This window comes from Macaca nemestrina, chromosome 10 (genome assembly GCF_043159975.1).
Source record: "Macaca nemestrina isolate mMacNem1 chromosome 10, mMacNem.hap1, whole genome shotgun sequence".
In the NCBI taxonomy this organism is placed as follows: Eukaryota; Metazoa; Chordata; class Mammalia; order Primates; family Cercopithecidae; genus Macaca; species Macaca nemestrina.
Window position 1 is genome coordinate 87,097,997 of NC_092134.1, and position 27,562 is coordinate 87,125,558.

The following is a 27,562-nucleotide window of genomic DNA, read 5'->3' on the forward strand; positions in this document are numbered from 1 at the left end:
GCCTGGCCAACATGGTGAAGCCCCGTCTCTACTAAAAACACAAAACTTAGCTCAGCGTGGTGCCTCATGCCTATAGTCCCAGCTACTCAGGTGTTTGAGGCAGGAAGATTGCTGGAACCCAGCAGGTGGAGGTTGCAATGAGCCAACCTCCACCAAGCCATCGCACTCCAGCCTGGGCGACAGAGCCAGACTCTGTCTCAAAAAAGAAAAAATAAATAAATATGAATTATGGATGAACGCTTAACATTCTTGTGGGCACAGAAAGCACACATGCAGTGGCAACAGCACCATTGCTCCTGCAGAGAGGAACGGAACAATTCAAGTCACTGATGTATGAACCCAGGAGGTGCTTTGCAGGCTATGATTATGTGATTCTGGCTTATTTTCCATCTTAATTAACTGCTATTTAAAAAAATAATTTGTAATGATATCATTAGAAAAATTAAAATAAAGAAAGAAGTCCCTAAATGGTCCTGACTCAAACTTGAGAAGTATTTCCTCTGGCCTCACTCAAGAAGAGAGAAAGCCGAAATGGCCTCGGATAAGTTTGAGTCTGATTAAAAGCTTGCTCCTAAAACCATATTTAGGCCCTTGGTGGACTGTTTGTCATCAAAGAAATCTGGCACATCATGCAGAAGAGAAGGATTAATGTGACTACCAAGTAAACCTAACAGTGAAATCCAGCCATCATTACTCAAGTTGATGAATGGTTTGGAGTGCTGGTACACTATTGTAAAACACAGTTGACTGTTTATAAGACAGAGCAATTTCTTTTCTTACATTTTCTCCTCCAGCATTTCTGAGCAATTACATTAGGAAGTGGCTGTTTACCCTGGCAGCTGGGCTCCATATCTCCACCAGTGGAGAGGCAATTCCCCTGGCTACAAATACCCATAGAGCTGACTCATTACATAAAAAGGAAGTTCTGTTTGGTAAGAGAGTTTAAAGAACACACTTTAGAACATGCATTAAACACTAGTGTTAATCATTGCCAGAAAGGACGAGTAGGCTACAGGCGAGTTGGTGAACTTAAACCCAAACTTATTTTGATAAAATTTGGTACCTTGAACTCTAGATCTTTTGTGAAAACTGAGGCTGTAGGCCCAGCACTAACGAGAGTGTCAGGAACTTTCTATTTCCAATATAATTCTAATAAATGTATTAATATCTTAATGTGGTGAGTATGACACTTCTCTTCGCTTCCTCATCTAAAGCAATAAACCTGGCCTACTTAACTATATTAGGGGTGATGATGAAATTCAGTTAACTATGCCTAACACCCTATAATCCCTGGTGTGGATAGTTTGAAAAATAAATATCTTTTTCTTAATTGTAAGCAAAAATGAGAAAGTAGAAAATATCTATTAATAGTTTCATCTATCACAAAATTTTATAGCCATAAAAGACATCTATGGGGAGTGTATATCCAGGGCAACTTGAATCTATGCTCCCTGATGTCTAGCAGCTATACTCACAAGTACATATGTAGTAATTTTTTCCCAATTTGCTTGTACATTTCCTTTCTTTGCTATCAAAAGACAGAAAAAAAAAATTATCTCTGGACACCTCCCAAAGTGGATGCATTTTTTTTTTTCCTGTCTGGGCACACAGCCAATAGAGATTAAACTAGGAAGGGAATTGATATGTTCGTGGGTGAGTATATTAAACCCTCTGGATGCCAGTTTTATTCTTTGTAAAATAAAAACTGGACTAATAAGTGGTTTTCAAACCTCAGTATATTTTAGGGTTACCTAGGAAAGCAGGTCTTGGCCATCAGGTTAGGATCTGTGCATTGGTATTTATTTTAACAAACCCCCAAGAGATTCTGATGTACGCCAAAGTTAGAAAATTTCTAAATCCAAGTATTCCTAAAGTCACTTCTGGCTCTAACAATCACTAATCCTTTTTAAAATATACCTTCTTTGCATATATAGAAAAAATTTTTAAGTGTAAAACTGCAATTATATACATACTTTGGGGCCATTTTTTTCTCTTTTCTATTTTTGTGTGGCTTCCCCTCCTGCTGATCCTCCCATGGGCCCCACGGTAACAATCTATCAATGATCTTTATAAAGCAGGCACAGGCCTTCCTGGTCCCATATTCTAGATTTGGGATGCTGAATCCCAAACTTCAAATGTATTTTTTAATCTAACTGAAAGTATCAATTATGTGCAAATCCTCTGTTTCCTCTCATTCTGTCTCCCTTGCCACCATCCAGATAACCTTGTTCCAACTGATTCTGCACAATCACGATTGTCTGCCTCTGTGCCTCCAGGGTGAGCTCAATGCTTGGCGGGCACTTAGGAATTGTTTGTTGACTGACTAACTGGCTTTGGAAAGGGAGAAACTCAATCTTTGCTGCTGATTGCTTGGTGACTGTTAGTGAGAGGTTGTCTTTACTAGGAGTAAGAATATCAGAGATTCATGGAAGCAACGAAGCAGTCGAAAGCCAGAACTCAAGTCTCCCGTGAGTCCACTGAACTCTCTCAATTCACAGGCAAATGAGACTCTGAAGTTGTACCTTGCATATATAAAAATAAAGGGAAGAAATAATGGCTTCCTTCAAAATAGGTAAATAGAGACCTACCAAAGATCACACACCAGTCCAAATAAATACCATGTGGAATTTCATAAAAGTTCTTACGCTTAGTCTATTTGATTATATTTGTTAAATTTTCACAGAAACTGGATCAAGTAGAGAAACTGAATGTATTGTATGGTGTTCTATTTGAATAGTAACAAGAATAATACAGCTAATTTGTAATTTGGAACAGGCAAAAAATTAGTAAGTTTTTGCTGATGGGTGGAAATCTTTGTGAGACTGAAATTTGATTTATTTGCTTATGGAACCAAAACACTGGGGAAAAATGTTCCCAATGAATCACTATGGATGAGAAGCTGAGATATGATTTACCACCTTACAATGCATTAGCGGTTCCCTGCATGTTTTACTTTATGTTCATCCAAAACACACAGATTAATAACCAGGCACAAGAGTGTATATAACATCACAGTGCCCATCTCTGAGGTGCCAGGAAGAATCGTGCCAAAACCATCCGGAAAATGGATTGTGCTGCCTCCGGCAACACAAAACAGTATGTAATAAACCTCCTAGTCAGTTTACCCTTCTGTTGCCATTAATGTAGATTACAATCTTAACTAAGAATTCAGCAAAAGATCCAAAGGTGAACAGAGCATGGCTGACTACCCACCCTCAAATCTATAAAAAAATTAATACAGAGCATACACATCAACCTGTTCTTAAAAACACTCCCAGAGCTGTCACAAGTGCTAGATAGTTCTCCACAGAGAAGACCTTGGTCTTCAGGATGTCAGGCAAACCTCCTGACTCAAGCACTGAAATAAACACAAATCACCATTATGAAGTCAAATCTATAAACAAGCTGGGAACACAACCCCAAATCCCTCAGATCCACACCTATACACTCAGCGACTCATGTCTATGAGCCATGGTGACCATGTCCAGGGTTGGGGTCAGAAGAATTAGGGGAAATGCAACAGCAAGGGGACTCTTCCACAGCCTTTTCTGAGGGTTCTTCAGTCCTTGGTGACTCTGCATTCCATTTATGATGCCTGTGAGGATTACAAGAGGAGCTTCAAATAAGCACTGGATATATGAGCCTGGCGCTCACAGAAGTCAGAGGGGGATGGACATGTGGGAGTTTTTAGCATGTGGGTAACCATAGCAGAGCCTTGCAAATTAATAAGGGCCCCTTTAGATCAAAAAATATTTCCATTATAATTTTGGCCAGCCTTCCCAAAATAGACTTTCTGCATTATTACAGTATTTTAATTTTGAAATTTTTATAAGATTTACTCTGTTGCAAATTAACTGTTAAAACTTACACAAGTCATTTAATTAAATTATTAGGTTCTTGGTTTCTTCAGCTGACAAGCTGAGATAAATAATAATTATAAACTCTAACTTCAAACATTAATCTGAGGATCGAATGAGAAGACAGATAGAAAAGCACTTAGAAGATTTAAAACATTATCCAAATGAGACATTTTATTTCTGTTAGGGTTTTTTAATTTTTTAATTTTGAAATTTGTCATAAGATTTACTTTGTCAATTCCTCCTAATAGTGTCGATTTCTCCTAAGTTTGCCTTTCAGTCTTGGTGTTTGTCCTTTGAGACCAGTCCTCTCCTTCCGCCTTTCACGCCCTGTCTGGTCCACATCTGTATGAACTACACTCAGCTGATGGGTGTTACTTTCCTACCCAACCTGCTCCTAGAGGAAAGTCAGGGTTCACAGAGGCTCCCTCCAAATGCACAGCCATCAAGGAGAAACAATATTTGTTAGCTTGGGCTGCCATAACAAAATATAGACTGGGTGGCTTAACCAACAGACATTTATTTCTCACCATTCTGGAGGCTGAAAGTCTGAGATGAGGAAGCCAGTATGGTCGGTTTCTGATGATGCCTCTCTTCCTGGCTTGTGGGCAGCTGCCTTTATAATGTGTGCTCACATGACCTTTGTGTAAGAGAAAGTGAGAGAGAGCTCAGACACTCATATCTGGGCCCCACCTTTACAACCTCATTTAACCTTAATCATTACTTTATAGGCTCTATCTCCAAATTCAGTTTCATTGTGGGTTAGGGGTTCAACATATGAATTTTGGAGAGACACAATTCAGCCCATAGCAGACAATGCAGACAATGAGAATACTCTAAAGCTAGTCCCAGAAACAAAAGTAACCTGAGGAGATTTTATTTAATCCAATATTAATTTGCTCTTACCTTCCACTCTTTCTTTCACCTGCAGGGTCTTTCTCATGAAAGTGGGAGGAGGGTATGCAGTATTCTCTTCGCAAAATGTGGTCGCATTTTAGAAATAGAATTACTTGCAAATGCAGAGAAAAGCAATGGAAATGTACTCCCCAAACTATAAACAATAAAGAGTTCCCAGGTGGAATTGGTAGAAAGATAGGGGAGATGGAGGGTTGGTACTATGGTGTTTTCTATTCTACATACTTTATATTATCCATTTTTATATCATGAGAATGGACATGTATTACTTTGCAATTGAAAAGAAAAATAAACTGTAAATGGAAAAAATAAATTGAACCAAAATGCTGACATTTAAGGAAATGTGTTGTGAATATCAAGCCTAAGGAATAAAAAAGTTGACTTTTAGCATACTCTTTAGGCAACTCTGAATCACACTCCTGAATTCTCCTACTTGTTTTTTCTATGATTTTAAGCTGGAAATAGATTCCTTAAGAACTTTAATAAATTATTAATTGTTAATAAACAAAAAGTTGAAAATCTTTAGAAATAAGCTTGCCTTTTTAAATTACATCTCTCATTTCTTTGTGTATTATTTTAAAGATCTAATCTAAACTTCTATTTTTTTAAAGACTTGTCAAAGCATAAGATTATTGTCAAATTATTTAAGAATATCTATTTAAAATAATATTTTATGTGTTGTGGCTATTTTACATTATTCTAAGTCATATAGTCACACATGACATGAAAATGACTAATGAAGAGGGGTAGGTTGGGAAACAACTCATCTGGCTCATCTGTGGAACTCTGATCAGGTGATCCCTCTGTCACCAAGGGTAACTCATTTTTTCCTGACTAGAGAGCAGTCGGTTTCCGTATAGGTAACATAGGGACTGTGAGAATTTAGGAAAATTTGTCCTTAGTAGAGTACGTCCTTGAAAAACTTTGACTGCTCAAGAGAGTCCTATACATAGTAGGCATTCAATAAATATATAGTAAAGAAATAAAATTGGTAAAATTACTAGCCACACTTATAGACAAATGACATATTTAACAATTAACCTTCTAAAAATTGTAACAGCTAAAAAGATACTCTTTCTAAGAACTAGGTTTATTCTGAATTGTACATTTTTTGCTAGATTCAAGAAGGATTGGGAGGATGGAAATCAACTCTTAGACCATAAAAGCAGGCAGAAAAGAATCAGGAACATCTTCATAAGCACCAAATCCAGTAAATGCTTTTTAATTGAATCAAACAGTTTGGAGTTGTTCAAATAATTTCACTTCTCTTAATGTTCCACTAGTAAACACTGAACAAAGTGCAGCCACTGCTCCTCAGGATGAAATAGATTTCTCCTACCCTTTGAACTCAGCCAACTTTCTCCCGGTATATTTTTAGACTGCACAGGAAATACTAAAGACTAAGGAAGTTGGAATGTGACTGACCTTTTACCTGTAATGATACCAGCAATGCCAACATTCGCCACCAGTGATGTGGGGACAGAGCTGACAGGAACGCTTTGCTACGGAACTGAACGGCTTCTTTTCACTTGAGTTGATATCTATTCCTGTAGTTTTGCAATGCCCTATAATTACTTTAGACATCACTGATTTTAAAACAGGGTATGCCACACTTTATAATCTACTCCACTTAAAAGAAACCATAAGAGGCCAGGCACAGTGGTTCATGCCTATAATTCCAGCACTTTGGGAGGCCAAGGCGGGCTGATCACAAGGTCAAAAGATCAAGACCATCCTGGCCAACATGGTGAAACCCTGTCTCTACTAAAAATACAAAAATTAGCTGAGCATAGTGGCACACGCCTGTAGTCCCAGCTACTCAGGAGGCCAAGGCAGGAGAATTGCTTGAACCCGGGAGGTGGAGGTTGCAGTGAGCCGAGATCACACCACTGCACTCCAGCCTGGTGACAGAACAAGACTCCACCTCAAAAAAAAAAAGGAACCATAAGAATACTATCATAATGGTGTTATCCTTGACTGAAGATCCAAACAGATTAGTGAAATAAGGCTCTAGCAAGATTATCTGCAGCATATGCAGCCAGACCGTTCTCTATACTTTAACATGGGGCCTCCCTGTGCAAGGTATCTTGTGAGGGTAGCCTGAATAAAATGTCTAAATCATTAAAATGTCTGGTCATTTAACATGAAGCAATTTATCAACATTTTGGTCACTAACACTTAACAGTGCAGCATAATTATGCTTTGAAAGCCTTTCACACTCAGCCATTAAATAACTTTGAACCTAGTTCATAGAAAACTTTATAAAATATTTCCTTCCTTCATAGTTGTAAACCAACAAAAGATGACGACATCATCTTCCTTTACTCTCATTTAATTGTATGAGTCAGAATCAGGCTTTTAATTCATACCAGGTAACAAGTATCCAAAGGCACCTACAGACGTTGTGTACATATTAATTGAGAAACAGAAATTTTTCTATTACTCCAAAGTTTCCTTGACAGGATTCAGAGGTAGCAATCACCCAGTTCTGCTGAGAACACCTCCCAAACTGCTCGTCTCCCCTCCCAGAGCCACTGCTCTTGTGGTCTAAGCTACTACCATTGCTTGCCTAAATTACTGCAACTGCCCACTAACCATCCCTCCCCTAACGTATTCTCCATTTCACCAGAGACAGCTTCCCGAAAGGCAAATCTGATAATGCCTCTCCCCAACTTAATACCCTTCCATAGATTTCCATTGTTCCAAAACAGAAGGCTGATTCTTGAAGACGGTAAAAATGATTGCACCCCTGCTGCTTTCTCTGGTCTTACTCCTCTATTGTTAAACCAGGGAGGGTTCTCACTTCCTTTAGCATTCACAAAAAAAAAAAAAAAAAAAAAAAAAAATTACCTTCAAGTGGTAGCTTTTGTAATAATAGAGATGTTGCTACTTTTATATTATAATACAGAAAGAGGGATTCTTATCAAACTTATCAGTCCCTAGCCAGCCAATCATTTTTGTGAAAGAGACAAGCATGTGGCAAATAGGCGTAATATTTTAAGTAACTAAATGATATTATAATATAGTATCTAATGTAGTATCTATATTTTTGAATTTGTAATATGTACCAAACATACATATGTACTTCCCATTTATTAAATCTCAACTAATTCTCCCAGTAGCCCTTTGAGGTGGGTAACATACCATCTCCATTTAACTATGAGATAACTGAGGGCTGGAACTATGGATTTGTTCACTCAATTTCCATTCATTCTCACTGGAGAGGTTGCAAAGACAAAAACAACATTTTCAAGATCTCCCTGCAGCTAGAGTCCTGGAAGGAAATTGGGTCCCAAAAGGTGGATACACACAAGTGTGGCATGAAGATATAGAAGGCAGACACCACCTTCCTATCCCTTCTTGGCTATTTCTGCTGACAACCAGGGTAAGGCCTATCCCTTCTTGGCTATTTCTGCTGACAACCAGGGTAAGGCCTATCCCTTCTTGGCTATTTCTGCTGACAACCAGGGTAAGGCTCCTAGCACCACGTTCCAGGACCTAGTGTTCGGAAGCCATGGCAGCAATAGTAGCAGCATTAGGTTCTTGACCCTGACATAGCTCCATTGCTGGTCTCAGAGTTGGTAGCTCCCCTGGTCAGTCAGTTTTGTAAAATATCTTTCCATTTCAAATACTTAAAGTTGTTTCTCTTTTCTTATATTGAACCTGACACTGTGCAGAAGCCTATATGTTCATTAGACCACAGTTAAGCTGCTGAAACAAAGACACTCAAAAAATAGAGTGGCTTAAATAAGAGAAATTTATGCTTCTTTATGTAACAATACAGAAGTGGGTGGTATCACAGAAGTGGAGTGGCTCTATTGTTGTCAATATGCAACATCTCTCTTTGGCCCAAGGCATCTCCAGTTGTTTGCTATTTCTCAGCCAGTTGCAGAAAGGGAAGTGGAATAAATACTCAATGATGTTCAAACACTTAAAAAACTCCCATTCGTGTACTACGGGCTGTAACTGAGTCACATAGCAATCCCTAATCACAAAGAAGGCTAAGAGAATATAGTCACTAGGTAGGCAACCGTGTGCCCTAAAACTAGGGTGGTTTGGGGTGCATTTTGCTAAAGAAAGGAAGAGTGGTTAGTTACTAGGGTAAATTATCAGTTTCTGCCATGTCTACCCCTCCTCCCAATATCTATGCACACACTTCTTTTTGCAAATAGACACCACAGTCACCCCTATTTTTTACTAGGATTCTAATCTATTAGATTCTATGTGAAAGTCAGAATAGCCAAAGTTTGTCCCTGGTCACAGTTTTTAAGCCAAGTCTTCTCTTTTATCTCCTGGTCTCTGTGCTCAGCTTGTCTCTCTTTCCTTTCATTTAACGTTGGCTAACTTTAGTGGCAACCATGTGAAACTGGAAGGCAGCATCTTCAATGCAATCTTTGCTCTGGACTGGCTTCAATTGTCCAGCCAACTGAAGGCACTTAACAGTTGGAAATTGAATATTTAACAGAAGGCACGTGAAAAAGGCCTCCATCATCAAACTTATCTACTGCTGTTTGGGATACAAACAGATTTTCCAACTCTGCATGACTGAATCTTTCAAGCACATTAGATTACAAGCCATAAGTAATAAGAACCTCCCTTATCAGAGCTATATTCTCTTCTGTCTTTTCTTGCTGGCTAATAATTCCATAACTTCCATTTATTCTTATAATACATTGTTAAAAGTAGTGAGGACTAGCCAATACATATCTATATGCAAAGTTTTTCCCATTGAGCTAAAGGTCAGTAGGTGCATAGCTGTATTTCAAGTTATGACAGGTAACTGTTTTAGCAAATTACATATCACAGAATAACAAGTGTTACCAATGTTTCTAGATCAAATTTCGTGCCCATGTCACCCTCTGCCTGTTGCTATTCAATGACACAAAATTTAGCTTTTTGTTATGGTAACACCCCACTTCTGGTTCAAATTTCTATATTAATTAGGGTATATGCTAAGGTATTCTTTAAAAAAAAGACCCCATCCAAAGTATAGTGTCTTCATAACATAGAAATTTGTTTCTCTCTTACTTAACAATCCACAGGTGAGCAGAGATTCTACTACAGATATGGGACTCACTTACGGACTCTCTTCAGCTGTTCTATTGTTATCATTTCCCAGTCAGCACAAATTGTTTTTTAAAAGTGAAATCCACAAGATGCCTGCATTACTTCTGGTCACTTTCCATTGACAAGGACTTAGTCTTGTAGCTCCAAAGGATGCTGTGAAATATTATATCTAGTCAAGTAGCCATATGCTTTGCTAATACTCAGGAATTCTATTACTAAAAGAAGAAGAAAAGGGATACCGAGACATAATTAGCAATCTCTTCCACCACGAGAACTGGAGGATTACAATTGCATGACTCCAAATCTGAAAAGCAAAACTGCTTCCAAATAGTCTTCATTTATGTACAGAGTGTTAAGTCTCCCGGAATTGCTGTTTACTCTGCTGGTACATATTCTCTAGAATAAGTTGTGATGTCCTGGTTTGTCATGATGTTTTAACTTAATCATTCACTTATTCTAGCAGTCATCATTTATTGAATGCATACTATGTGTCAGCCATTTAGTTGTATAATAGGAATATAAAGATAATGAAGACAGAATGATCTGGGTTCATCATTCAGAATTTCTTTTTATTTGGATTATTTATTTAGAAAATTTGTCATTCTTTTCTGAACATTACATAAAAAATAAAAATTTGCTTAAAAACAATTTCAAAGGAAAGCACACAAGGGAAAGGGTTTTATTTTTCACTGTCCTCAATTTTGTATTATTTACATCAATTGGGCTAACTAAAATTATACTTTGCTGTAAAATGTAGTGAATCATTTAAGGTACAAAAATCTTGGCAATAAGAACAAGTTTCAACCTAATTACACCTACACACTCTTACTAATCATGTGCTATATTGATACCAGTTTCCATCATTAAAATGAAACTGCAATATGCAAATTGCTTTTGTCCTCCACTGAGGGCCCCCAATTTGGAATCCTACTTCCTGTGTATCCAAAGCAACATATGAATATTTCCCATAAGAATCCAAACGCAACGAGTACCTATTGTGTCAGTCCGTTTGTACAAAATGTAGACAAACAGGAGAAAGCTCATCTATGCTGTACGCTGTTAGAAGCGAGGATCGAGGCACCCCGCTGGGGGCATGGAGGAGGCTTCTGGAATGCTGATAATGTTCTCTGTGTATACATCAGGGTGCTGATTGCACAGGTGCATTCAGCTTGTAAATCCCATCAATACCCTATACTGAAAATTCTAGTAGTAGTTTTTCATTGTCCATACTATTTAGAAGGCATTTAAAGAAATCAATGGGGTGCTAAGCACTGTACAAGCCACCGTGGAGGTTTCAAACAATATGTAATATATGTGCTCTTCCCTCAGAGAGGTACCTTTCTATTTTCCCATCAGAATAAGGCAGCTGTGATGTGGGGGGAAAGATTGAGAATCTTTGAGAAGTTCTGGCACTGCATGTCCATGCATCAATCCAGGCCGAGAGTCACCGCCCTGATCTTCAACTTTCTGAGTTATGTCAGAACTCTTAAGATTCTCTGCTCTATACTTCTCTTCTGGTCAAATAGTCATGGTTGTCATTTTGTTCTTCTATTCTAAAGAAGTCTTTTTGGCACTAAGAATATCAAATTAGGTTGACACTTGAAACAAATGTGATTAAATCATAACAAAATCTGTGTAGCTTTTTACCAAAAGGCAGGGCTGTAGGACTGAAAAAGGCTGGGACCCAGCACCCTGACTGCTGGTTTATGTTCAAAGCCCTGTCACTAGCTTGCCTGGCCTTAAGCAAGGCTTATCATTTTTGTGGTCCTCAGTTTTGTTATTTGAAAGTCAAGAGGGCTGGGCTCCCTCCAAATCCCTTCAGTTCTAAATTTCTGTTTCTGAGTTAATTTGTTGAAAACTAAGAAGTAGCAGGACCAAGACTGGTTTTCTGGCTTAAGCCCAGCTTTCTTTCTACCCATATGTATGTTTAAAAAGTAACCTAAATTCAGATTTTAAAATTAATGTTGCCCAGTATGTGCTGGACACTACCATGTGAGGTAGGTAGTGATTCCTTTTTTCAGATGAGGAACTGACCACCAGAAAGTTAAGAGACTTGCCCCAGTGTATGCGCCTGATTGGTGCCAAAGGCAGGATCAAGGTCCTTCTGGCTCCAGAACTTCCCTCTCCCACCGGGGCTTGTAATACATCCAAAAATCAACAAATAGGCCTAAAATAAATCCAATCTTAAAGCAAAAAGTCTTTCTTTTTCTAGTTGCCTCCAGTTGAGAAAGAAAAACAAGAATTGGGAGTTTCATTTATAAAGATAAAATTTCATGTCATTTGTTAAATTTACAAAACTATACACAGTTTGTAAAAGGTCTTGTGACACCTCCAAGTCCTGGCACGTTTTAATACTTGACAAATGTGTCTTCGTTTGTGCCGCACTTCACATTTTATCTGAAGATCTTAATTCTTTGGGGATATGAAAAACTTTAATGGGCATAGAGTCAAAGATCAACAAGGATTTTCTGGGATTTGCTTTAAAATTTTACTGCCAAATTAGAAAGACTTACAGATAGACCTCTCAACCTGCCATGACATCCTTTGCCAGGTATCATATATGCTTTGCAGAAGTTGCCACCATGAAAACAACTGCAAGATGCAAAGGAAAATAGCTTTGCGGTGAGGTGCCATGAACAACACTCATAGCAAACTTAGAAACATTTTTTATGTTGTTTCAACCAGGCTGATGATTGTTTTAGAACAAGTCTCCTGCCATGGCCTGACACTTGATCCACAGAATTCCTTAAAAGACACTGGGCCAGGCAAGCAGTAATATATCATATGCCTGACAAAGGCACAAAACATCCTGGACATTGCCATAACTCTCAAGGAGTTGTTAGAGTGGCTAGAGGTCACTTAAAATACAATGGTATAGCCTTCCTGGGCTTATTTCTTTTAGACACTAGACCATCAATTAATATTTGAGAAACATGTATTATAAAAGTTTGCTCTGAGAAAAATTTACAGTATTTAGTCAGTCTTTATCATGTGATTCTTCTGGGCTGAATCTCCCATTTGATTTCTCTTCCCAGATTCTACCCTAAACTAAATACCAAGGTTTGGGGTTAACACTAATAATGAGACTGTTTTCTAAATCAAGCTTTATGACCATGCATATTTGTTTTTTCCTGCGGTTGTAAATTAACAATATGTTCCCACTACACTTGTGTTCTCACGTATTCCTGCCCCCGCCCTGGCCCAGTGTACTGACCTTACTAAGTGCACAAATAGTGTCTCTTGGAAACTGCTTACGTTCAATAGCACTTTCTAGTGTTCCACGTATCATTTGTTAAACATGCTTTTAGAAGCTATCATGCCAGAGGCTAGGAGCTACGGATACAACATTAAACAAATTGGACATAGTGCTGTCCCCACAGAACTGACCACCATATGACCGGGAGATATGACCAAAGAGATACGAACAGGAGCCCTGGGAATACCAAATGGGAGGGAAATCAAGGGTGCAGCAGAAACAGAAATAGAGAGTCCAGCAGAAGAGGAATATTCTCCCATATACAGGAATCTAAATTCTACTTGATATTCTTGATATTCTATCTCTTATAAGCACGTGTAGTTCACACTTCCATTTGGGATCCCTATAGAACACAGAGAAAGAGGGATGCTCTACTTCCCACTCATTTGCAAGCTTGCATTTAGGGAGCACTCACCATATGGTGAGTCTGATGTATGCTGTAAATAGTAACAGTATACATACCCTGAGCCAGATGCTGTTTTAAGCATTTTACATATATCTGTGAATTTTTTCATTTAATTCTTACAACCTCTCTATGAGGTAGTATACAGTAGTGTCTCTATTCTACAGATGATGAAACTGAAACACAGAGAAGCTGAGTAACTTGCCTGAGTTTACACAGCTACCAACTTAGCAGCAGCATTTAAACTCAGACAGCCTGGCTCCAGCCTGAGCTCTTTGGCCCTTCCTTCCATGCCGCTCTACCCCAGCACATAGATCAGCAAACACACTATGCCTCTCTTTCCTGCAGGAGCTCTCACTCCACTGGCAAAAGTGGGTATAAACACCGACACAGAGTACAAGGGTTACCGTGGAAATATGAAGCACATGACTGCAACTCACAAAACAAACTTCAGAAGACAGAGTCCACAACATTTATACAAAACAGAACCTATTCTCCAAAAGAGAAATGGCTACCACTTATTGAGTGCCCCCCGCCAAGGTACCTAGCACTTCATTTAAGTCATCTCATTGCCTTCTCATAGCAACCAATGCAAGGGGCATAGTATCGCTTCATCTTACAGAAGAGGAAACTGAGGCTAAAAGAAATTGTGTGACCTGTTTTAGCTGAAGCTGAGGTTCTTTCCCTATTTATGTAGTCTCCTTAAAACACAATGCTTTGTACTTACTCCTAAAAAGAGACACCAATGGCAGGTAACTTCATAACTTCTTTTTGATATAGAAAGTAAGGGGAAGTGTTTCTGTTCAGGCAGTTACCAGATTCACTTCCCAAATTCTGCAACAGGAAGCTGGTGCAAACACACCAAAATATCATGCTCGCAGCAGCCTGACTGCTTAGAGACCTCCAGCTCCGGATTACACCATCCAAGGCTGACAGAAGCACTGCTGAAGGCACTTGCAAGGTATAAGGGTGCCACATTGGAGCGCTCCATCCCCGAGGCGACGGTGATCCCAGGGACAAAGTGTTTGAAGAGCTCAGAAAATCATAAGGGGGAGGAAGAGGAAGAAGAGGGGAGGGGAGGGACTGGGATGGGATCCTTCCACCAAAATCTTCCTTCAACAACAAGGGTTGCCTAACCCGTCCTGATCAGCTCAACCTCCACTTTTGGCTGCAAAGTGTCCTGGAATGGAAAAGAGAACTTAAAACCAAGGATTTGTATCCAGGATTTTAGAAGAGGAAGAGAAGTACATTTTAGCCCTGAAGTGTGAGATATATTGCTTCTAAGAATAAAAAAAGATAAAAATTATAACTTTTTTAAACATATACTACAGTTTTATAATAACAGCTTCTTTCCTCCCTCCTCCATCCCCCTTCCGCATAGAAAACACACTAACTGTACTAATTAAATCCACAGTAATAGAAAGTCAACTTACTATTAGTTTTTATTTATTTTTTTAAGACACAGTCTTGTTCTGTCACCCCAGCTGAAGTACTGTAGTGTGATCCCAGCTCACTGTAACCTCCACTTGCCAGGTTCAAGCGATTCTCCTGCCTCAGCCTCCCAAGTAGCCAGAACCACAGGTGCATGCCACCATGTCCAGTTAATTTTTGTATTTTTAATAGAGATGGAGTTTTGCCAGGCTGGTCTCGATCTCGTGGCCTTATGTGATCTGCCCACCTCAGCCTCCCAACGTGTTGAGATTACAGGCATGAGCCACTGCACTCTCTGTAGGGGACAGAAAAGGAGCAAGTCATTAGACTTTCCAAATAGTAGAAAAAAGAAAAGAACATAGCAAAAGAGCATTTGGTTATCAGCAGCAGCAATGACTCAGATACAAGCATAACAAAGGAAGGGATGTGTGGTTGAGTCAAGAAAGTAGTGACTTGTGTGAAAAACAAAGAGGAGTGAATACTGTTCCTTCTGGCCAATGAATGCAGACAGTCAGCGTGCTTGGAGCCTCATGGCATCCTGCTTTCCCCTGGGGCTTCTAGGGTGATTAGGTAAATATAAACGTCTTCAAATAACACAAGATGTAAAAAATAGAAAGCACAGCAAACTGGAATAGTCATCAGATGATATATTTAGGAGAGCTTATTTTGCAAGCTAGAATTACAGAGCAGAGAGATGTGGTCAATTAAGAGTATTTAAGGATGAGTTTCTATGATGGGAGTGGGTGGCAAGATGGAGTTGTAATCCAGGACAAAGAATCAGAAGAGACCACCATTCTCCAAAGACCAAGTGATGATTTTAATAAACTGGGTCATGTGCTATCACCCCAACAGCTAGTTTCTATATCAAAACTAGTTCAAGATTTCAACAAGAGGAAGTGGTTTACAAAAGAATTACCAAGAACCCAGAAGTGTTTAGTGGGAAAAAAAAATGCTAGTGAGGTAAAAGTTGATTTGTGTACTATTTAGGCTATCCATCTTTTAAAAGGCGGGTGTCCTACCAGCAGGTAGGACCATTTAAAAAGACACTGCTGCAAAATTCCTACGCTCCCAGAGTTCTTCATGGCCTGCGACACACTGTCAAGTCCGTATCTCCTAGACTACAGCCTCATAGTTACCTACTTAGATCGTGCAGGAATTATGCTCATTTTACAGATGGGAAACTGAGGCACAGAGAAGTAAAACAATTTTTGAAGGGTCACACAGCTAGTAGGTGACAGAGTTAAGTCCACCCTAGAGACTGCATTTTAAATGAGTCACTTGGTGCAATCACAAAAACAATTATTCTATGATCTGGGTTTTTTTCCCTACTGATTATTGAGTTATAAACACTTTGCACGACTTTCTTATTTTAATCCTCACAAAAACACTTTGACATTTGTAATATTGTCCTTTTGGCACCAGCATTTATTAGGCTCTGTAACTTTAACAGCATCACTTAAAGTGAGGTATCTGCTTCAGTTTCCTCCTCTCTTATTTTAATCTTCAGTTATTTTAAGGATTCAACTCATTTATTCATGAAAAGCACTTGGAATAGCACCTGGTACATGGCAGGGTTCTGTTGGTGTAAGCCGTTATCATTACTGCTGACCTGGTCAAAAACCTGAATTGCAGACATTCCCTTATTACCATACTAAGTCACATCAATTTCTTTCTAGTGTTTACAATGTGCTTCAAAACAAATTAATTTGCCAAATATAAAAGAAATATGCCCAAATGAAATGTATGCCTTTATACTAATGAAATGTAATTGTACCTAGAATGGTGACTGGCACAAATTATTAGGTCATTGAATATTTCATAAGTGTATTAACAAATGAATGGGCAGCCAAATAAAGGAATAAATGATCAAAAGTTCAAACAAGAAAGTGAATAACTAGTGGCTGGGCGCGGTGGCTCACAACTGTAATCCTAGCACTTTGGGAGGCCGAGGCAGGTGGACTGCCTAAGCTCAGGAGTTCAAGACCAGCCTGGGCAACATGGTGAAACCCCATCTCTACTAAAATACAAAAAATTAGCTGGGCATGGCATCATGTGCCTGCAATCCCAGCTACTCGGGGGGTTGAGGCAGGAGAATTGCTTCAACCAGAGAGACAGATGTTGCAGTGAGCAGAGATAGCGCCACTGCACTCCAGCCTGGGCAACAGAGTGAGACTCCGTCTCCAAAAAAAAAAAGAATATGTAGCAAAGAAAATTATGAAAGTTAAATTAATCTGCAGAACCTGGGAATAAATAAATCAAAAAGGAATAAAATGGAAAGCAACATTTTTTTTTATTTTCTAAGAATTGTTTTTCAATATTTCACATAATTCACTGTAAACCATGTATCTATTAAATGCAATTAACATTTTCAAAAGTAAGCAGTATGAAGTCACACAAAAAGCTAATAAAATCAACATCCAATTATAAGAGAACCTCACTGAAATCTTACTCAAAATTGAGGAAGGAAGTCTATAGTCACGTTTTTATTTCATCCTTAATTTCCCACGCTTTTCAAAGAGCCGTATTATAACTCCTTCTCAAATATTTGCGAGGAAGTATTTTGATTGTGAAAATAGATGCTCTGAGAATACCTAAGCTAAATAAATATTTACATTCTGCCTTTTTAGTTGAACAATTGTCTTTGTTCTTCAGCATTCAGGTCAAAATACTTAAATGTTTTAAAACATCAATAACAAAAGGATATGATTTTTCACCAGATAGTCTAAACTTACAGGTTTTAGCAAAACCTTCACAAGAAGGAATTGAGTAATTTAGAAATGTTAATGTACACACACCGTAAAAATAAAAAAGGGGGGATGTTGGCCACTTATTTTTTTTAACTCAAAAAAAAATCTCTCTTCCTCTTCCTTGTGTTTATGTAGTTAAGCCTTGGTGAGCATTTACATCCACTTACATCATTATAATGATAACCTCAATTTGCTGACTTTATGTAGGATTTATATCAAAGGAGTCTTGGAGCTTAGTATGCCTTAGTTCATTTTCAGAGCATCCTTGTATATCACCATGTGACTAGTATCTTATCTGTATCATACAAAATTAAAACCAGATGTACTAGGAGACAAAGCTGCTTTTTCAAAGGAGATAAAGTCACGTAATTATCAACTTAATGAAACTTGGCTTCAAACTCATATCTTCTCTTAATACAGCCAAGTTTTTCCCCACTAGATTATTCTTCCTTTACATAAATTTATGAAGTCACGGTGGCAGCTGAGCAGAAAGAACTGACTACCTGGAAAAACTCCAAGGTTTTTTTGAGGTTGGACTAACCTGACCCAGCAGAAGCTCTGAGACTTGGAAGAAAGGGAAGCCAGGCTATAAGAACTATTCATGTTTTTTGACAGTGAGTAACACGTAAATTACTGATAACAGGTCAGCAAAATGAAAGTGTAAAAAAAGGTGAGAAACGTCAGTGTTTCATAATAAACTTTCATCATGGGCTTCACCGGAAACTCTTGTTAACCCTGAGCTGTATATCCGAGCCTTGGAGCAAACCCTCCTTCCATTTGAACTCTCCTTTGAGTTGTAGGAACTGCTCCTGTGGGTGCTAGAAAACAAGGTTCTCCTGAAGTTGACTTAGAGCAGGTGGCTTGTGTGAGGAGACTGCAGAGGTGTGTCAGGTGTGTCCAGTTGCACTGAATTGTTCACATTTTTGACACTGGAATTTTGCACATTCTTTGGAAATAAGCTGTTCATTTGGATTCCCATAGTCACCTCTCTCAAGCCTGACTTGAGCTGCCAAGACTCAGTCACCTTCTCTCCTCAGTGGGTCATATTACTGTTGGCAGATTCCACCTGTTTTAATATTTGCTTGATAACAAAAGTGATCCTTGAGAGTTGAGTGACAGGGGCTGCTGAGCAGGCTTCCAAACCAATTGTGGGAGAGATCAAGATAACCAGTCACCTACAAGAGGAATTATGAAGACAACTAAGCCAAAAAGAGAGTGTTCTAATAGACACATTTGTCCCAAGATCTTTCTTGGGATTAACCAGTGTTGGGCAAGGTATCAGTTTAAACGGAAGTAGGAGAGGAAGTAAGCTTAAATTGCAGCAGAAAGAATGCTGGTCTGATAGACTGGAGAACTTCAGACCATGTTGGAGGAAAAAGAGTAGATCTCTACATAGATCTCTAAAGTAGACACCTGGAAATAATATCCATCACGAGCCTGTTCAATACTAAAATTCTCTGGGAGGAAACAGGCTTCAGCCAAATGAAGCACCTTTAAGAGAAAATCCAACCCTTAAGTTATTTCATCCTTGCCCTCCATGACACCCTGCTAACAATTGTTTTGCAAATAAATTGCTATATTCCTGAATATAATGCCAGAAACCAATTTCTTCCAGCACAGCTTTTCACCCTACTTAGCTTCTCAAGAGCATCACCCCTTTCCTACCCATCCCATCAGTGGATGAAGTGATAGTCCCACTTAATAATGATTTAAGCAGTGGGCAAAGTTCTCAGTTATGCTCTATCTTAACCTTGCAAATCCAAGAAAGGGTTGTCAGCTCTTATAGAAGCAGGAAACCATGTCAGGGTGTGGTAGAGAGAGCAAGTAGTTAAAGAGAAGCTCAAAGCCAGGCAGGATGGTGTGCACCTGTAGTCCCCAGCTACTGGGAGGCAGTGGAGGGAGAATGGCTTGAGCCCAGGAGTTCCAAGTTGTAGTGCACTATGATCACACCACTGCATCTGCACTCCAGCCTGGGTAACAGAATGAAACTCTGTCTCTAAAAGAAAAAAAAGAAGAAGAAGCTCAAAGGACCTGGGCTTTCATTTCATCCTTGCCACTTGCCATTTGTGTGGCTTTGTGTTAGTAACTCGACAGCCCTCTACCTGCTTTCTCCCTCATCAAAACCTGCTAATGTCAGAATGTGGCACTTGGCAGATTGTCTTTCTTCCTCCTACACCTGGAAGGCATCAATAATCAACATTTCCATGAGTCACTCGAGTTAAAGGTTTCATGTCATTCCCCAATGACATTTTTATTTCTAGAATATGTATATTCTGATCATTGTGAGCCCAGGAAAAATCCAAGAGATGGTCAAGGCCATCAAGTTCAACACTCAATTTGCTTAAAGTCAACCCTTTATAAGTCAGCCGACATAATGTTAATAATATTCATATATATGTGTGTGTGTATATGTTATTAACATTATGTTGGCTGACTTATAAAGGATGGACTTTAAACAAATGTATCTATGTATATCTGTATATGTATAAACATATGTATATATATGTATATACACACATGCATATATATAGACGTGCGTGTGTGTGTATGTATATATCTGAAATCTAGCCTCTCGCGAAATAATTCACTTTAAGGGACAAGAGTAATTTTGTGATTGAAAATTATTTCATTGTAGGAATCATCAGCAAAATCATTTAAAATGTAGACTTGGGGTAATTGTGTAGCATGTCAGTCTATGTCTGAATAATCTGTTATTTTCTTGATACTTTTCTTCAACTGCAATAAGCAGTGATATTTACATGATATTAAAATACCTGTATTTAAACCAGAACATTAAATGCCATCCCAATTCAGCATTTCTCTAGTTGAGGAAGAGGAAGTTGAAGGAAGAGGAGGCTGAGTTTTCATTAGATGATATTTGTGGTCTTTTTTATGATCATTGTGCTTAATCATATTATTACTACATTGTTACTAAATTTTTATCTTCTATAAAACTTTGAGATCATGAAACAGCCAGGAAGGATGCAGGGATCGCTATATCTTCATCAGCAAATGGGAGGAATGGCACTGGAAAATGCAAGAGTTTATCATAAATCACAAATATAGGTTTCTGAGATAAAAAGAGAGAACAGAATTACTGACCCCAAGCATGAAATCGCTCTCTTTTACTGTAACACATGTTCAAATCGATCTAGTCCAGTGGCCTTTTCTCCATGCCTCACAAGAATCAGGCATTGGAGAAATTACATTGTTCTTCAATCCCCTTATGTTTCACAGGTAATACTCTGAAACCCACAGAATGTATGTGACTTGCCCAAGATCATGTGTTAGTAAGAGAGAATGAACTAGGACCTAGGTCTCCCTCCTACCTCCTCAACATGGCCCTTTCCAAGACACTACACTGCTCAGTTCCACATTCCATCATAGAGCAACTGGACTGGACTGGACTGGCCCATTCACTCAGCAAAAATGTACTGAGAACACACCTAACATGCTAAGTCCTGGATATAAGGCAAAAAATGTAAGATTCCATCCTCCCCCTTCCCAAAGGAAGAAAAAACCCAACAAAATAGTCAAAATAAACAGGTAAATAGGTGAGGACAAGACTTAGCACAGGCTTTAAGATTGGACAGACCTGGACACATAGCCTGACTCTATGCTTTACTAACGGTGTGACCTTGAGCTTCTGTGTTCTCTTGTATAAAATTGTGAAAATTTTTCAGAGGTGGTTTGTGAGGATTAAATGTGATAGCATTTATTTTCTTAAAATAGCATAGTATCTGGATATACTATGACTATACTGCTATTACTCTAGTAAGGGGCTCAGCAATGGTGGTAATTACCACTACTACTGGTTGACATGAGGCTGACAGAGGGAGGAGTACTTGTGGCCCCTTTTCTTCATTCTCCCATCAGATAGCCTAAAGTCCTCATCTTCCTGCCATCTGTACCACACAAATGGGGAGAGTTATTGGTAAGTTACAAGGGGCCCCGAAATGCCTCACTTAATGGGTTCTGCCTGCAGCGGGACTTAGTATAATCTCTTTCTCTCTCAATTTTTCAGGCTGACTTTCTCAGTAAACCACCACTATTTAATTCTTCAGAGTCAATGAGTCATCCACCAGTCCAAACTTGTGCACGTTCCTGCAAGATATAATTTGGAACCTTTGCCTAATAAGTTTTTATTAATAGTAAGATGATCAGACTAAGATGAAAATTGCTACACTAAAAAACAAAAAAGTATATTGAGAGCTTTCCCAGATATGCCCTTTATCCATTGTCTTTATAATTCATTTAACTTATAACAATGTAGGGCATTACATAAAAAAGCAACATGGTATCCCTATCCTCACAAGCTCTCCTGGAGGAGGCAGAAGAAATACTGGTAAACATCAAGTAGTGAACATGGAAACACAAAGGCAGTTAGGGCTATATAAAGAGAGGCACGTCAGTATTCAGGAGGGAGAACATCTATAAGAAACAAGAGTTAGCAGAATGTCAATCAGAAATGAAGCAGGACAGCACCTGTTTGGAAAGACTTCAAGGGAAGAGTTCTGAAGGGCAGTGGGTGATGAACGGTGAGGTGGCTTCAGGTTTGAAAAGAAACAACAAAGCAGGGATATCAGGAGATAACAGGGAAAGTAACCCTCTAAGAGCAGACAGCAAAGGTGAGGGGACTTGCAAATTCCTCCAGAACACTGCAGGACTCATCCAGTCAAAGCTAACTAAACAAGAGTTAAATAAATCTGATTTATTAAGGCAGATGTGAATTATATTGCACTCTCCTCCTATTACTTGTTTATCTGTATTAATCAGGTAATGAGTCAGCTTTCTGCTCACGGTTATCACAACTGGGAATGAGAATGTCCTAAAGCCAAACCCCAGCATATAACTTCAAAGGTCCAGAAGTGAATCACTGGCCTTATAGAGATCTCTGAAAGGTTAGAGACATCTAGGAATAATGACAGGAATTTTTAAAAATTATTAAAAATTATAAGAAGAGGATCTAGAAAATTACAGAAATACTTATTTTTTTAATTCTGAATGTTTTACCATGTCTTGCCACATATGATGGCAAGTTTTTAATAACTAGAAAGTTTATATTTTTGCTTTTTGTACAACGTTTACTACAACAGCACCATGTTGTCAATGGATACTTTTATAAACATTTGTTGACTAACTTGGCTGTGCTTCTTACTACAGTCATGAGACTCACACATCAAGAAACCTTGATTCGCTCCTCTACAAAGTCACTGCAGGCCACATGGGTGAAATTTATACAGGAAAATGATAATTCTCATTTAGCAAGTTTGTTTGATGTGACAGGAACTATTCTAGTGCTTTACTTATCATTTCCAATCCTTGATGATTAATGAATATCACTCTGTGATAAAGCAGATGTCATTACAGATGAGAAAACAAGGGCTTAGAGAAGAGAATCAATTTCCTCAAGGCACACAATTAATAGGTCACTGAGAGGAAACTACAGCCCAGCTCAGCCTAATGTGAAAGAGAGAAGAAGGAAAGAAAGAAAAGAAGAGAAGAAAGAAAGAAAGAAAGAAAGAAAGAAAGAAAGAAAGAAAGAAAGAAAGAAAGAAAGAAAGAAAGAAAGAAAGAGAGAGAGAAAGAAAGAAAGAGAGAAAGAAAGAAAGAAAGAGAGAGAGAGAAAGTGAGAGAGAGAAAGAGAGAAAGAAAGAGAGAAAGAAAGAAAGAAAGAGAAAGAAAGAAAGAAAGAAAGAAAGAAAGAAAGAAAGAAAGAAAGAAAGAAAGAAAGAAAGAAAGAAAGAAAGAAAAGAAAGAGAGAGAAAAGAAAAGAAAAAGGCAAGGAGGGAGGGAAAAGAGAACTATACCTCAAATTTTGAAAGAGACAAACAGAGAAAAATAGATAGATCTAGAAAAAGGGAGAAAAAAATTATAAAAACAACTCACCCTTCTTAAACAAGGCACAGCTGGAGGATTCAAATCAATTCTATTTCCCAACCCAGAAAATGTTTAGTAAACCACAGATTTTTTAGGGCTCCAACATTATTCCACAGCACCTCTTTCCAAACACCCTTTTTCTTCTATTACTATATATTACTGGATATTTTTAGAAAATATTGGTAACTCATCAATGAATCTCTCCCTTCTTTCCCAGCAAGGAAGGGAGGGAGAGAGGGAGGGAGGGAGGGAAGGAGGGAAGAGAGGGAGGGAGGGAAGGAGGGAAGGGGGGAGGGGGGAGGGAGGGAAGGAGGGAAGGGAGGAGGGGGGAGGGAGGGACTATCTTTGTAGACCTCTACCATAGTTTTTCAAATGAAAAATTAAATATCCAGGAAATAATTCCCAACAGTCACCACACAAGATTGAAACCAGACAAGATCTGAAGCCAGCTAAGAGCCCTTTTTCTCCATTTACCAAAAAACAGTGATCACTGAGTCAGATATCTTCAGGTTACCTACACACCTGTAGCCATGTGCCAGGAGTTCTGCTACAGAGATAAAATCAGCCAGTTTGGAAATAATTGCAGCATAAGGTCTCACTTTATTGTCACTGATAGAAGAAATCTTAACAGTCCACAAAATCTCATAGGAACAATCCACAATGCCTCTTGAACTTAGAAAGGTAGATGTTGTATGGAGCATCCCATCCTCTCCCTGCCCATCCTCCAGCTTGGCTCACTTCCAGTGGGAAGTGACCGTGTCTGGAAAGGAACTGGCCAAGTTTGACAGCAGCCTCAACTCCCACAGCACACTGGCTCTGTGTTCTTCAGGATGGTGCCCTGGCTGGGCCACAGGAATAACATCAGCCTCTACAGAAGCAGTGGGGAAAGGCCAGTTGCACTGACATTGTTGTTTCTGGACTGGTTAGCATGTCAAGAAACATGAGGCCATGCAAGGACTGAAAGAGGCTCTTGTTGAAACACAGCTGCCTCTTTTCTGTCCCCACATTACTTCAAGGGGGAAGTGCACTGCTCCTGTGCCCCACTCATCTTCTTATCTGAACCTCCAAGAGATGACAACTACAACTTTGAGAATCTACTGTGACAGCAATGCCATGCAGATGATATTTTCAGCTGAATTGGACACTCAGAGCAATGCCCAAGGAGCTGGTTAAGTAAGAAAGCCCATGTGAAGAGCCTAGGTAAGGTATGAAGCACTACAGAAACGTGCCTTTATGATATAAGCAGAAATAGGAGACTGATCAGGAGACAGAGCTCAGCCTAGACAAAACCAAAGCAATGTTCATCACAATAGAAGGAAAGAAATCAAAATTCCAGAAGAAAGCCGGGTAGGGGTGGGGTCGGGGGAGAGGGCGGGGGTGGACTTTAAAACATCTTACCCTTCTTAAAGAAGCCACAGCTATGGAATTCAGATCAATTCTATTTTCTAACCCAGAAGATGTTTAGCAGATCACGGATTTATTTGGGGTGCCAGTATTATTCCACGGCCCCTCTTTCCAAACACCCTTCTTCTATTACTAAATGGCTAGGTTTCTTTTAGAAAATATTGATAACTTGTCACTGAATCTCTCCTTTCTCTCCCAGCTTGAATCTCCAGGGGAAAAAAATAACAAAAGAATAAAAAATAAAAGAAAGAACAGTGTTTAAAAAAAAAAAAAAAAGTGGGGACAGAGGACCTGAAGTGTCTTAGATCTGAGATCGGACTTCCTCTTGCGGGCATGTTTTCTTTATAAACTGCCTTTATGAACACCTGCTTAGTGGTTTCAAGATCCTGCAGCCTTTCACTGTGGCACATGCCGACTTTCATATGCCACAAGTTTCCCCTTTCCATCCCACTCACAATGCCTGGGTTCAATCCCTTGTCACCTTTTGCCTCACTGAGAGAGCGAACCCTCCACTGCCCTACCTCCAGGCTCGGTCTCTCCAAGCCACCCTCTACTCTGCCACCAAGTAGCATCCTAAACTTTAAATCCCTTCATGTTCTCCTTTGTAAAATTCTTCATTATCTATTCATTGCCTATAGCAGTGGTTCTTAATGGTTTCTTGGAGATCTGATTACAGCTTTGGTCACTATTTTTTATCCCTTGAAAACAAATCACCCATAAGCAATAAATCCTGAGTTAAGAACCCTTGGCCTAGAGCAGAGGTCTCCAAAGGGGTAAGCACCAGATGATACATATGGTACAGAAAAACAATATTAGCATTCCGATTTTTCCATATTCCTACTCTTCAGCAAAACTAAAAAGAAAGTAATTAGAAAGTAATTGAAATGTATGCATGTTGAGTGTATGGAATGATACTGATGCCCTCACCTAACCCAGCTGAGTTTCCCTGAAGGAAGAACTCTTACAGGGTCCCACAAGTGAGAGGTGATGGGGGGAATCCACATTCATTTCTTCACTCTCAGAATATTGGAACGGATTGCATTCTACATGCTAGAGGATGTTATCAATAGTTAATTTGATAAAATTAAGCCCTTTATATATAAAGAAGTTTCTTGGCAAGTCTTCTAAGTTCGATGAAAAAGTTTATCGAACTTAAAAGACTTGCCAAGAACCTACTTTATGAAGGGCTTAATTTTATCAAATTAACTGTCCTTCCTACTTGGTTAGTTATTTTGTATCCAAATACTTAACAGTTATCCAACTAAAAGTGGACTTGCACATTTTTCTTTTCCAAAGACAAGGCTCCCAAGTTGTCTAACCTTTCCTGTGATGACTAGTGGCTACCAGGATTATGCCGATATTTTCAGAAAAACAGATATGCTTAGTATGTCTTTTCAAGGTAAAGATAACATTTTAATAGTGAATAAGAAAGTAATTGCTTTTCTAAATTAATTTGTTGCTTTGAAAACGGGTGTGGTAGCAGCTTCTTTTTTTTTTTTTTTTTTTTTTTTTTTTGAGACGGAGTCTCACTCTGTCGCCCAGGCTGGAGTGCAGTGGCGCGATCTCGGCTCACTGCAAGCTCCGCCTCCCGGGTTCACGCCATTCTCCTGCCTCAGCCTCCCGAGTAGCTGGGACTACAGGCGCCCACAACCGCACCCGGCTAATTTTTTTGTATTTTTAGTAGAGACGGGGTTTCACCGTGGTCTCGATCTCCTGACCTTGTGATCCGCCCGCCTCGGCCTCCCAAAGTGCTGGGATTACAGGCGTGAGCCACCGCGCCCGGCGGTAGCAGCTTCTGAAGTTGCCCCTGCTGATCTTCTTTTCCTGGTATCTATATCCTTGTGTAACCCCTCCCCTAGAATATGGACTGGACTTAGTAACTCTAATAAATAGGATTATGGAAAAAGTTACTTTGGAAATTATGTTACAGAAAGGCTGACTTATATCTTATTCACCCTCTCTCACTCTCTATGGAGAAGCCCTTGGCAAGGAACTACCACCTCTAGCCAACAGCTGACGAGGACCTGAGGTATGTCAACAGGCACGTGAGGGAACTTGGAAGCAGAGCCTCAGTCAATTTCGCCTTGAGCTGACTGGAAGCCCGGCCAACCCCTCAGCCACAGTGTTGTGGGAGATTTTGACCCAAAATAATGCAGCTGAGCCACTCCTGAGATCTGTGACCCACAGAAACTATGAGATAAGAAATGTCTGTTGTTTTACAATACTAATTGTGGGGATGATTTGTTAAGCAGCAAGAGATAACTCATACAATTGGGGGAATGTTTCCTCATCATTGATTTAATGGCTAAAAGTAATGTGACTGTGTCTTATTAAAAAACAAAAAGATACCTTTCCTATCTGACCATTAAAAAAAGATTAGAAACAGATTTTTCTTTCTTTCTTTCTTTTCTTTTTTTTTTTTTTTGCCTCCCTTCCTAGTTCATTATGAACAAACTATCAACAAAAACCATCCTGTTCAGCCAGTTTCTCAGAGCAACCGTGGGAGTCAAAGCAGGTAAAGTGGACTTCTTAATTTACAAACTTTTAAGGGTTGTATTATTTATTACTTGGTTTTTTTTCTCAGGGGAGGACTTAGGTAGAA

The 27,562-nt window shown here is 39.1% G+C and overlaps 1 long non-coding RNA gene across 1 annotated transcript; it reads right to left on the bottom strand.

The window, feature by feature from the left end:
• Positions 1 to 359: 359 nt before the first annotated feature.
• LOC139356787 (uncharacterized) lies at positions 360 to 15,505 on the bottom strand. Its single transcript, XR_011609215.1, has 3 exons — positions 14,932 to 15,505; positions 4,388 to 4,497; positions 360 to 3,595 (listed from the first exon to the last, which is right to left on the bottom strand). It is a non-coding gene; the product is annotated as an uncharacterized lncRNA (long non-coding RNA).
• Between the last annotated feature and the right edge of the window lie 12,057 nt (positions 15,506 to 27,562).